Raw genomic sequence first — 14,086 nt, forward strand, 5'->3', positions numbered from 1 at the left:
GGCCGTCAGCTTTCCTGCTCCTCTGATGCTGCTTGGCCTGCTGTGTTCATCCAGCTCTACACCTTGTTATCTCTAAAATAGCAAGCTGTGCAGACTGGAATGTCCCAGGTCAATTCCTTGCTTGCAGCAGAAATTGTGTCATAGGCAATTGACCTCAAAGCCCTCAAACTACACAATGGAAGTTTAATAGCCTATTTTCCTGTACAGTGAGTAATAAGCCTTACTGTAAAGTATTTATGCATGTACCACAATTAAGAAGCATTTAAAGCTCAGGTGTGAGGGCCCATTGGTTATATAACTGCTGCCACTTGTACATGAAGAAGTGTTCCTTGAGTAAGGTAGCAACTAACAACTGTTTTCAAGGGAAAAGCAGTCAGTAAGTTCCTACCAACATTCAATAAAAAATACAGGTGGCTTGGTGGCTCAGTGGCTCAGTGGTTAGCACTGCTGCCTCACATCACCAGGGAGCCAGGTTCAATTCCACCCTTGGATGACAGTTTGTGTGGAGTTTGCACATTCTCCCCGTGTCTGCATAGGTTTCTTCCCACAGTCCAAAGTTGTGCAGGCTAGGTAGATTGGCCATGGTAAATTGCTATTAGTGTCCAGGGATGTTTAGGTTAGGTGGGTTAGACATGGGAAATGCAGGGTAGAGGAATGTGTCTGGATGGGATGCTCTTCAGAGGGGAGGTGTGGACTTGTTGGGCCAAATGGCCTGTTTCCACACTGTAGGGACTCTGTGACTCTAATATGTCAGCAGTTTCAGCATTTAGAACAGAAGAGCAGTGAAATGAATGAAAAGGTCCATGTGTGCTGCATTCCCTGAATCCTGAACTCTTAAATCATGGTCGATAACTCCATAGGGTATGACATGCTTGAAAAATCTTGCACTCATCCGTCTTGCTAATACCTTTGCAGATGTTCTACATTAGAATAAATGTGCCCTTTATGTTTAATTCATCCTGAAAATAATAACTTGTTAATTTAGTGTTAACAGCCATTTAAACACTCAACCTACAAAAAGCCTCCAATTTGAATTTCTCAATAACAGTTTTTAAATTGTAATGAAACTTCTAAATTTGGCAAACATATTTCATTGGATGTCATAAGTGATCAAAAGTCATGAAGTGGAACAATTTAAATTGCCAGACTGGAAAACAGCCAAAATTCAAATATGTTGTCAAGGAAAAACAAATAAACCCTTTCAATTCACAAACCTTTGCATAGATGGACTGCCATTAAGAGATAGTAGGAACTGCCGATGCTGGAGAATCTGAGATAACAAGGTGTAGAACTGGATGAACACAGCAGGCCAGGCAGCATCAGAGGAGCAGGAAAGCTGACGTTTCGGGTCAGGACCCTTCTTCAGACTCTTTCGATCACTAAGCCCAGAACTGAGCCTCCCAGTGCAGTAGGTAAAAGTGAAAATTAATTCACATTTGACTGTGATTTTTGTGTGACTTATTTTCATCAGCAGATCATACACAGACAATCAGCTCATGGTTGTTGTATAGGTTTACCAGATCATTACACAATATGAGTTGCTACTCATGATGAGTGTTGCTGCACTATCGCCTCTAAGCGTGGGAACCCACAGGCCCTGCTTGGTCTAACATGATAGAAGAAAACGCTTTTCTGGTCGAAACGTCAGCCTTTCTGCTCCTATGATGCTGCTTGGCCTGCTGTGTTCATCCAGCTCTGCACCTTGTTGTCTCGGATTCTCCAGCATCTGCAGTTCCTACTATCTCTTAATGTTAACAAGGTTTAGCTTATCACATGCTAGCAACCAGCGATAGGTTACATCTTAGGATGGACATTGTTACAAAGGCTTTGTGATTATAGAACTGTTCTGCCCACTATTCCACAAGATATCTTCATAGCGAATGATGCTTATGGCACTTCTCTTCCAGACTTAAGGGCAACACTGGGAGAGAGTGGGATCAGCTCTACAGAAGAGTATAGAGCACATTGCTTTTGTACAATTCCAATTTTTCTGATCTTTACACTTGCAATGAGTTGACTTAACAGACTTTCGAATTGAATGAGCAACATTTCCAGTAGCATAAGAAGGAAGTAGACCTTCTTTTGTCAACAAGTTCATTTTGTTCCATAAACTATGTCAAATTGCACCAGAGTGCCTCCCAACTGAAAATCTCTACTAACTGGGAAATATTAACATTTCCCCAAACATTTTGTACAGAAAGATTCCATTTCCAAGAGAAGATAATCTTCATTTATTCCTTTCTTTGATTGTGTGTTATTTGCACCCATAGTTTATCTTTCTTCCTTCCATATTTTTTACTCCCTTTTTCCAACAGGAGGATGAATTGGTAACTTCATCAGGAGTAATTGTGTTACTTCCTCTCAATTAGCAAAAGTCCAATCACAGCCAAAAGCAGCCTGCAAATTTTCCAACTTTAACAATGCTGTCCTATACAAACAAGCTTCATTGCTAAGGGATGGATAAGTTAGTTCTAGTCACCCTCTCACCCAAAAACAAACTTTCAAAATAGGAGCAGGAGTAGGATTCAATCCCTCAAGCATACTCTACTGCTCAATAAGGTAACATTGACCTGATAACTTCACAATTCCACTGAAACCTGATAACCAATTGCCCCCTTTGCTTATCAAGAATCTTTCTGTCACAGATGGAAAAAATTCAAAGACTTTAAGGAAGAGAGGTGTATTTAAGGTGTATTTAATGCCATATGATAATTCTTGTGATCAAAACAGACTGGTTAAGTAGAAGGCAAAGTGAAGCATTGTCTTGAGAGTTAGACATCGATGTAACATTATTTACCATACATAAATACAAAATACTGCCATACACGGTAATCATACACATACCAGGCTCTGACTTCTAGTTACATTATTCAGTGCTAAACTATCTTATTCAGAGTGATTCAGGGGGGTAGGGCTTTGTCTTATAAGGAGATATAGAGCAGTTCAGACCCATACTTTCTAGAGTTTAGAAGAATGAGAGGAGATCTAAACAAAATATATAAGATGCTAATGGGGATTGACAAAGTAGACATAGAGAGGACTGAGATGTCATAGTTTTAGGGTAAGGGGTAGCATGTGGAGAAATTACTTCTCTCAAAGAGTCATTAATCTGTGCAATTCTTGTCCCAGAGTATGATGGATGCTGGGATATTGAGTAAATTTGAGGAGAAGTTAAAAAGATTTTTAAATGCTAATGGATTGAAAGATTATGGTGTGTGGGCAGGAAAGTGAAGTTGAGGCTGAGATAAGATCAGTCATGGTCGTATTAAATGGTGGAATAGGCTTAGGAGCTGAATTGCCTTCTCCTGCTCCTGGTCCTTATGTTCTTATCCATGTCCATGTACGCATGTGAATCTTTTAGATATTTGTGCAGTCTACATTATTTTGGTTTGGTGTTCGAACTCCACCCAAATAATTCTTACTTACATTCAGTGATGTGCAGCTGCACAACATTGTCTAAAGGATGTTTGGGGGTCCTGAAGCCCTTACACAACCAGTATTTCCAGCATTGTCTGTTTCCATTTCAGATTTCTAGCATCCACAACGTTTCATTTTTACTATAATTTGGAGGTAACACTTGAGTGAGAAGTGACTTATTGCAAGTGCTTTCTGTAAGTTACATCAATGTTAATGAACCATCGACAATCCATAAAAAAGAATTCTTACATTCTTCTAATAGCAAGCTGACCACTGATTGAACGCCATTAACATGGCAGGATGGGATAGAGTCATAGAGTCCTATAGCACAGAGACAGGACCTTCGCCCCAAACTGGTTCCTACTGACTATAATGTCCATCCACGCTAAGTCCATTTCCCTGCACTTGGCCCATACCCATCTAAACCTTTCCTATCCAAGTATTTGTCCAAATGCCTTTTAAATGTTGTTAATGTACCCGCCTCAACCACTTCCGCTGGCAGCTCATTCCATATGCGTACCCCCCACCCTTTATGCAAAAAAGTTGCCCCTCAGGTTCCCATGTATTCTTTCCCCTTTTACCTTAAACTGTTGGCCTCTAGTCCTATTTGAGGCATTTGATCAAAACCCCTGATGTGTGTTAATCATCTCATGAACTATCCATAACAAACATTGAAACAAAACTCAGAATATAACTCCTGAGGGCTCAAAACTTGGAGGTTTTCTTGGCTTGATCTTCTTGAATCCATCACAGTCAAATAGTTTGAGGTTCATTATAAGATAATAAAGTGTAGAGCTGGATGAACACAGAGGGCCAAGCAGCATCAGAGGAGCAGGAAGGCTGACGTTTCGGGCCTAGACCCTTCTTCAGAAATCCGTCTGATGCTGCTTGGCCTGCTGTGTTCATCCAGCTCTACACCTTGTTATCTCAGATTCTCCAGCATCTGCAGTTCCTACTATCTTTGAAGTTCATTGTGTTGTTGGGAATGAAAAGCCCACATTGAAAGTATCCAGGGACTCCTAGTGTTAAAATACCTCATTTGCATTTATATTAGACAAATTGCTTACACGTTTTTCTTTCAATGAATCAATCAAAGCTGCTATATAAGGGAAGATGTTCTGCAGGACTTAGTTTTCGAATGTTGTGGGGAAGGTTCAATGAAGCAGCAATACAATATAAAGATTTGCATTTAAATAGCTGAGCCTTTCATTACCACCAGATGGCTGAAAGCCTTTTATAGCCAATTAAGTAGTTCTGAAGTGTAGTCACTGCTGTAATGTAGGAAACGCAGCAGCTACATTGCACGCAGCAAACATCCACAGCCAACGATGCAATAAAGAAACAGATAAATTTGCTTTTGTGATGGTCAGTGAGGGATTTGCCAGAATGCTGTGGTTAACTCTAATCATCTTGTTCAAAATAGTACCATGGATCTTTTACATCCACCTGACAGTACAGACAGTGTCAACAAGGTGCAGAGCTGGATGAACACAGCAGGCCAAGCAGCATCATAGGAGCAGGAAGGCTGACGTTTCGGGCCTAGACCCTTCATCAGAAATGGGGGAGGGGAAGGGGGTTCTGGAATAAATAGGGAGAGAGGGGGAGGCGGATAGAAGATGGATAGAGGAGAAGACAGGTGGAGAGGAAACAGACAGGGCGAAGAGGCGGGGATAGAGCCAGTAAAGGTGAGTGCAGGTGGGGAGTTAGGGAGGGGATAGGTCAGTCCAGGGAGGACGGACAAGTCAAGGGGGCGGGATGAGGTTAGTAGGTAGGAGATGGGGGTGCGGCTTGAAGTGGGAGGAGGGGATAGGTGGGAGGAAGAACAGGTTAGGGAGGCGGGGACAAGCTGGGCTGGTTTTGGGATATGGTAGGGGGAGGGGAGATTTTGAAACTTGTGAAATCCACATTGATACCATTGGGCTGCAGGGTTCCCAAGCGGATTATGAGTTGCTGTTCCTGCAACCTTCGGGTGGCATCGTTGTGTCACTGCAGGAGGCCCAGGATGGACATGTCATCTGAGGAATGGGAGGGGGAGTAACTCCCCACCTACACTCACCTTTACTGGCTCCATCCCCGCCTCTTTGACCTGTCTGTCTCCTCTCCACCTATCCTCTCCTCTATCCATCTTCTATCCGCCTCCCCCTCTCTCCCTATTTATTTCAGAACCCCCTTCCCCTCCCCCATTTCTGATGAAGGGTCTAGGCCCAAAATGTCAGCCTTCCTGCTCCTATGATGCTGCTTGGCCTGCTGTGTTCATCCAGCTCTACACCTTGTTGTCTCAGATTCTCCAGCATCTGCAGTTCCTACTATCTCTAGTACAGACAGGGTCTTGCTCCAATGTTTCATGCAAAAGACAGTATTTAAAAAGTGTTTCACTTCTTCAGTACTGCACTGGACCGTCAGACTACTGGAGGGTCGCTTGAGCAGGTTTTGAACAGACAACTTTGTGACTCAACAATGAAGAGAAAATAGATCAACATTAAATTTTACTGCTATTCCTAATGGATGCCTTCTTCTTCATTATACCGTAATAGACCAGAAAAACAAGCAGTTAGGAAACATTTGCAGAGAAAGAGCAGGGGGCGTGGAACTAATTTCAGTGGTCTTGCAAAGAGCAACCATGGACATAATGGATTAATTGGCCTCCTTCTGTAAAATATTATTCACTGTGACAGCTTACAAAAGAAATGGGATACGTCAGCACCCATGGAGCCATATTCTAGCAAGGATCTATATTCACTTGATTATAGATAACACAGTGTGGAGGAGCACAGCATCGGCAGTTCTTACTATCTATATATTCACTTGGAGATCAGGGGGAAGAAGTAGCCAAGTATCGAGGGAAGTAATATAGCTGTGTTTGTCAAGATAAAATAAGGGTATTGCATTCAATCACCAACAGCAAAAGTTCTGTGCTCAAAATCTCTTCAATGCAATTACAACTGAGAGAAAAAATTCTTTATTTTAACAAGAGATGCATGTAGCGACACTGCAGGGTTTATCTTACAGATGATCACAACTCGGTAAGCCGGTTGTGCTTAAAGTAATAAAATACTTCTATAAATCATCTTGACAGCTCTGGCCCATCAAACATTCCCACTTCCGGGTGCTCAAACATAATTTCAGTCAATTTTATCGCCATGGTTGTTTTCCATTCCTGTTGATCCCAATCCTTGTATGTCCAATCATGGCTCTCTGCTGAAGCTGCTCATTTATGCAATGATAGGAAGAGCAACAATGTCGGAGAGATTGGGCAGAATGAACACTGAGTGACGATAGAATATCAGTGTGAGGATTTGCAAATGTGAATGGTCTGATACATTGGATTACAAACTATCAGTCTTAGTACAGGCCATTCAATTCAACCAGACTATGCATTAATGCATCAAGCTTCCTCCCATCTTTCCTCACCTAAATCCGTCATGATAACCCTGTGTCCCTTTCCTCGTTTTCTTTTATTTGTTCTTGTGATTTGAGCGTTTCTGTCGAACTAAGCATTTGTTGTCCATTCCTAATGGTCGCTGAAAAAGTGCTGGTCTAGCTTTTATAAAAATATATCTATCCTATTCAGTTCAACCACTTCCTTTGGTTGTGAGTTCCACGTTGTCATCTCTCTTTGGACAATGAAATGCCTTCTAAATTTGCTTATATTAATGCTTTCTCATCTTGCTTTTCCCCATAAGACGAATCACTCCTTCTGTATCCACTTCATCAAAATCTTCCATCCTTTTAAAGACTTCTTTTAGGTCAGCCCTTCCCAATGTGGGTCAGTATCTTATAAATGGGTGCAATGCAAATAGGTGAAAGAATTTATGGAATCTTTTCCAGCACAAGCTTCTGAGAGAGGAGGATAGAAATCCAAGAAAAAGAAAAATAAGTTCTTCGGAAGACAAAGTTGATACAGTATTTAATTGTATTGATCACAGATTGGCCCTTCGAGTCATTAACAGAGTTGAATTTCATTTAATTACTAACAGAGCAATAAACATTGCTCATTCCATCAGCTAACTGGTGTTCCTTGCGGAACACTATCAAAATGAACAAAAGGTAGTGACTAGGATTAAATACATCCTTGTCTCTGCAGTTCATTGCTCATCAAACATCATTACAGTAGCTTACTTCCATCATAAATCTGTCCTTTAAATCAAAGACATTTACAAGGGATTGCAAACAAAACGATTTACACCTTTTACAACCTGAGTCAGAAATAATTTCTCGTGACTTTTTCTCCATGGATTTTGAAGAAATAACAATGAAGAAATAATATTTATGAGGTGCTTTTTTGCATAATAAAATGTCCTATGGTCTTGTCTAGAATGTGAAAGCAAAATCTGACATATTAGGGGATATTAGAGTACGCGATGAAAGGCTCAGTCAGTGATGGAGGTTATTGAGGAGAAACTGGATGAAGGAAAGAGAGACAGGGAGGTTTAGGAAGGGTCAACCACCAATAGAGGACCAATTGAAATTTGGGATGATCACGAGACCAGAAACAGAGAAAAGCAAAGATCTGAGTCAGGTGCGCCAAAGTTCTGACCAACTTAACTTAATAGTTAGCCAGGGTAAATTAGAGGGATTAAAACCTGTTCAAAGTCCTGGCTGACTATAAAACTATAACACAATCACTCATACTGACCTCCCAAATAGGTACCCAACCATTCCCCCAGCCCCATACTGGAACACTCCTCCCTAAGACCATGAGATACAGGAGCAGAGTTAGGACATTTGGCTCTGCCTTTCGGTTGTGGCTGATATGTTTTTTTTATTCGTTTGCAGGATGAGGGCATTGCCAGCTAGGCCAGCATTTATTGCCCATCCCTAATTGCTCAGAGGGTAGTTACGAGTCAACCACATTGCTGTGGGTCTGGAGTCACATGCAGGCCAGCCCAGTGAGGATGGCAGTTTCCTTCCCTAAAGGACATTAGTGAACCAGATGGGTTTCCCAGACAATTGACAATGGATTCATGGTTATCATTAGACTCTTAATTCTAGATATTTATTGAATTCAAATTCCACCATCTACTATGGCTGGATTTGAACCCAGGTCTCCAGAACATTACCTGGGTCTCTGGATTAAAAGTCCAGCAATATACCAGTAGGCCATTGCCTCCCCTATTGCTTATCCCATTCTCCTGCCTTCTACTCTTGATCATCTCACTAATCAAGAACCTATCTACCTCTGTCTTAAGTACACTCAATGACTTGGCCTCCACAGCCCTCAGTGGCATGGAGTTCCACAGATTCACCACCCTCTTGCTGAAAAAATTCCTCCTCATCTCAGTTTTAAAGGATTGTCCCTTCACTCTGAGGCTGCGCCCACGGGTCCTAGTCTCCCTTATTAGTGGAAACAGCTTCTCCAATCCACTCTATCCAGGCCTCTCAGAATTCTGTAAGTTTTGACTAGATCCCCCTCATCTTTCTAGACTCCATTGCGTTTGTCCCTTCCACCAAACACCAAATCACACTGACACCCAAGAGACAACCGAACTCCCGAACACCCAGCCCACCCTATCCTCTCACCCAGTTAACTGCTACGTCCACGCACTTACCCCTTTAGTCCATTTCCCTTTCAACAAGCAGCTAGATGAACATTTGAATGAGGAAAATCTTACTGTATCAAAGCATACAGGTTCTTTTTGTGTGCTAGCTGTGGCTCAGTTCATGGTTTTCCTACCATTGTGTCACAAGATTCTAGTTCACTCTCTACTCAAAAACATGAGCACAATAGTTAAAGCTGACCCCACAGCCTGTACTAGCAAAGTGTTGCTCTGTCTGAATTGCAGTCTTTCAGATTGTTACAAAGATAACTCAGAAAGAATATTTCTTGAAGGATTGAAGTTTTGAAGGATTAGGGAAGAATAGATTTATTTCATGCTTTATAGAAATACCTGGAGTGGTATTTCTTTGAAAGAGGTCTTTGAAAGCTCATCATGGCCATTGGAATTCTTTTGTAAACAAGGTTGTTGAAAATCACATGACTGTTGAGCACCGTTTGCTTTCTGGGAGACCTTTGCTGGGATTGTATGAATAGTGACTGGATGGATAGTGCTTTGGTATCTGAAACTGCCTGGGGACAAGAAACCTGTATGGAAGGGCTGCCCAGCTGATCTCTCCCACCTCTGAAAAGAAAACTGTCTTGTTAAGTTCAAGGTGAAACCTATTTGGCCCTTTGTAAGATTGACTGGAGGAGCTCCTCAACGTTGCATTTCTTGAGCAAACTACAAGACTCCAGAGACAACAGTGAATTAGTAGTGACTTGCTCACAAGTGTCAGAAAAGATTGGTAACAGACCTGTATACTTTATTTCAAAGATAGTAGGAGAAGAAGGGTCTAGGCCCGAAACATCAGCTTTCCTGCTTCTCTGATGCTGCTTGGCCTGCTGTGTTCATCCAGCTCTACATCTTACATAAGAACATAAGAACTAGGGGCAGGAGTAGGCCATCTGGCCCCTCGAGCCTGTCCCGCTATTTAATAAGATCATGGCTGACCTTTTTGAGACTCAGCTCCACTTACCCGCCCATTCACCATAACCCTTAATTCCTTTACTTTTCAAAAATTTATCTAGCCTTGCCTTAAACACATTCAGCGAGGTAGCTTCAACCGCTTCACTGAGCAGGGAATTCCACAAATTCACAACTCTTTGGGTGAAGAAGTTCCTCCTGACCTCAGTCCTACACCTCCTTCCTTTTATTTTGAGGCGATGCCCTCTAGTCCTAGTTTCACCTGCTAGCGGAAACAACCTCCCTGCCTCCACCTTATCTATTCCCTTCATAATCTTATATGTTTCTATAAGATCTCCCCTCATTCTTCAGAATTCTGAATTCCAATGAGTATAATCCCAGTCTACTCAGTCTATCCTCATAATCCAACCCTCTCAACTCTGGAATCAACCGAGTGAATCTCCTCTGCATCCCCTTGTTATCTCTATACTTTATTCTTTGGATTTCAGGAATAACCTTTGGCCAAAGTGCTTTCCTTAGAAAGCCAGTCTCGAGAGAGAAATCTGTTTTTTCTTCTCTCTTTTCCTGAAGTGTATGATGCATGTTTGAGTGTGTGGTTTGGGGCTCTTTAGAGGGAGGAGACTTCCACACTACTGATTGTGTGTTAATCAATTATTATATCTCCATTGAATTCATTATTTCTATAATAAAATAATAATTGCATTTATCAAAATTCATTGTTGATAGATCTCGTTGCTTAAGATATGACATAGTTAAGAAGTGGGACTTAGTTAGCATGAACGGATGGTTTGCGATACAGGATGACACCAACAGCATGGGCTCAATCCCACACCAGCTGAGGTTACAATTTCTCAACCTCTTCCCTTGCCTGAGATGTAGTGACCGTGAGGTTAAACCACCACTAGTAATCTCTCTCTGTAATCAGAGAACAGCACTATGGTCTTGTAGAACTGTGGAAACTTTACCTTTTAGATAATGTATTTAATTGCTTGTTTTGGTAACTGGATAATGTACTTTCATTTTACGTTGTGATCCAGTGAGTAACGGGACTAAAGGGACAGTGCATACCTTCAGCCTCAGTTATAAAATAGAAATGTAGTTTTCCAGCGGAATACCAAATGAGGGCATTGTTTAATTGGAAGTGAGGTACTAATAATTGGAAAATAATAAATAAATGCACCAGGTTCGTTTGTATTATCAGATTAAAAGATTTCTTCAATGTTGGCTTTTGTAGAACATTTGATGCGTTATATGCATTGATAATGAGTATATTCACTCCCTTCTTTCCTGTCTGCTGCCAATGTAATTAAATCTAGATAAAGTCAGAAGTTGCAAGCAATTTGTCAGTACAATTTCCTCAGTGAAATGTCCAAATATCCATTTCTTTATAAAATAAGTGGCAATTATTTAAAACCAATCAAAGTCAGTATGTTAGAAGGATGCTGCCTCCATTCCTCTTTCTTTAACTGGGTCAAAGGTGTATTTTGTTTGTAGTGGTAGAGGAACTAACATAGCAAGTCATGACAAGAAGAGGCCTTGTCTTAACAAGATGCTATCACACAATAAAGTGCATTCAAGTATAAGTCACATTTGTGAATTAGACATTGCTACTGAGACTATTGGGAGACATATATGATACACCTGCCCCCTTCATAATCCAGAGCTAATCTCCCACTAGCCCCAACCAAGACTGTATGGCATCATCAGATTGCATTAAGTCTCACCTCGTATCCAACATTAACCCTTTCAGAAACTTTACCTAATTGTCTGACAGGGAGCCCTTTTCTCGCGTTCTGCCTCTGTCACATTTTACCCTGTTTCTGGTAAATGCTCCTCAATTAATGTTAATATTCCTCAAATTGCTACTATTGCCCTGCCACATAAGCTATTAATGTCCTACATCCCTGAACACTAACTGCGCTCAAGTCAAGGATTAATGCAAAAATCTTTTTATTCTCTCTGCATGAAATGTGCAAAATAACAAATTGTTGCAGTTTTGATTCTGGCTCTATCAAAATGTGCGACTATGGAGATTGTTAGAATGCATTTTGGTTTTGGCCAAAATGTGAATTCTTATCTTCTTGTTTACAGTTTTCAGAAATGAGGAAAAAAAGCCAAGGAATAAAGAATGCAGCAGAATGGCAATGGAAGTGCAAATAATAAACAAAGGGCAAAGTTAAGGAGAAAATTTAAAACATGGTTAGTGAGAGGGACAGTAAGCTGCTGGATCTAACAATCTCCATAGTCGCACATTTTGATAGAGCCAGAATCAAAAACTGCAACAATTTGTTATTTTGCACATTTCATGCAGAGAGAATAAAAAGATTTTTGCATTAATCCTTGACTTGAGCGCAGTTAGTGTTCAGGGATGTAGGACATTTATAGCTTATGTGGCAGGGCAATAGTAGCAATTTGAGGAGTATTAACATTAATTGAGGAGCATTTCTATCATCAACGGCTCAGTGAGGAATACTCTCATTTCTGTGGCAGTAAGTCGTGTTCTCAGCCCATCCCACATCATCTGGTTTAAAACTCCATTGCAGTACCGATAGGGTGCTGCACTGTCAGAGACTTTACCAGATCTGACACTTAGGTGTCAAGGATCCCACGAAATTATTTCAAAGAAAGGTCCTTACAGTGTCCTGGGCTTACCTTAATGTTTCAATTGACTTCTCTAAACCAGATCATCGGGCAATTATTGCATACCTGTTTGAGGGAGCATGATCTGCATAAATGAGGTTTTTGAGGACGATAGATGAAGCTAGATAGATGACGGCACAGCAGTAGACATTGTCTACATGGACCTCAGCAAGGTGTTCGACAAGGTTCCGCATGGTAGACTGGTTAGTAAAGTTAGATCACATGGGATCTAGGAAGAGTAGATACAAAATTGGCTTGACATTAAGAGACAGAGGGTGGTGGTAGAGAGGGATTGGTGCTGTGTCCACTGTTGATTGTCATTTATATAAGCGATTGGATGAGAATATTGGAAGCATGGTTAGTGAGTTTGCAGATGACACCAACATTGGTGGTATAGAGGACAGTGAGGAAGGTGAACGGAATCTTGGTCAGCTGGTCCAATGGGTCAAGGGGAGCCAGATGAAGTTTCATTTCGATAAATAAGAGATGTTACATTTTGGTAAGACAAACCAGGGCAGGGCTTACACAGTTAATGATAGGTCACTGGGGAGTATTGTCAAACAGAGAGACCTAGGGGTTCGGGTACACAGTCCCTTGAAAGTGGCCTTGCAGGTAGACAGGTTGGTGAAGAAGGTGTTTGGCAAACTTGCCTTCATTAGTCAGAGCATTGAGTGTAGGAGTTGGGACATCATATTGCAGCTGTACAGGACGTTGGTGAGGCCACTTTTGGAATACTACATACAGTTCTGGTTGCCCTGTTATAGGAAGGATATTATTAAATTGGAAAGAGTGCAGAAAAGATTTTCAAGGATGCTACTCGCACCAGAAGGTTTGAGTGTGAGGAGAGGGTATATAAGGTGGGACATTTTTCCCTGGAGTTTAGGAGGTTGAGGGGTGACCTTATAGAAGTTTATAAAATTAGCAGGGGCATAGATAAGGTGAATAGCAAAGGTCTTTTCCCTAAGGTAGGGGAATGCAAAACTAGAGACATAGTTTTAAGGTGAGCAGGCAAGATTTAAAAGGGAGCTGAGGAACAGTATTTTCACCTGACGGTGGCATACGTATGGAATGAACTGCCAGAGGAAATGGTCAATGCAGGTACAGTTACAACATTTAAGCGACATTTGGACTGGTTTATGAACAGGAAACATTTAGAGCGATATGGGCCGAACACAGGCAAATGGCGCTAGTTTTAGTTTGGGAAACCTGGTTGGCATGGATGTGTTGGGCCAAAGTGTCTGTTTCCATGCTCTATGACTCTATGACAGTTCCTACATTACAAAGATGACATTACAATCACGAAACCTCCCGCTATCTGCATCCTGGGGCTGCCATTGTCTGGAGATTGGGCCTGGTCTGCCATGTAAATAATGTATCTACAAGGGCTGGGAATTCTGCAGCCAGTAGCTCTCTTCCTGAATCCCCAAAGCTTGTCCATCATCTACAATGAACAAGTCAGGAGGGTGATAGGATGCTCCCCACTCACTTGGATGAGTGCAGATCCAGTTTACCACCGTCTACACCAAAAAAGCCCACTTGACTGGCACCCTATCCACCAGCTCAAATGA

The sequence above is a fragment of the Rhincodon typus genome, chromosome 32 (assembly GCF_021869965.1).
Source record: "Rhincodon typus isolate 14 chromosome 32, sRhiTyp1.1, whole genome shotgun sequence".
In the NCBI taxonomy this organism is placed as follows: domain Eukaryota; kingdom Metazoa; phylum Chordata; class Chondrichthyes; order Orectolobiformes; family Rhincodontidae; genus Rhincodon; species Rhincodon typus.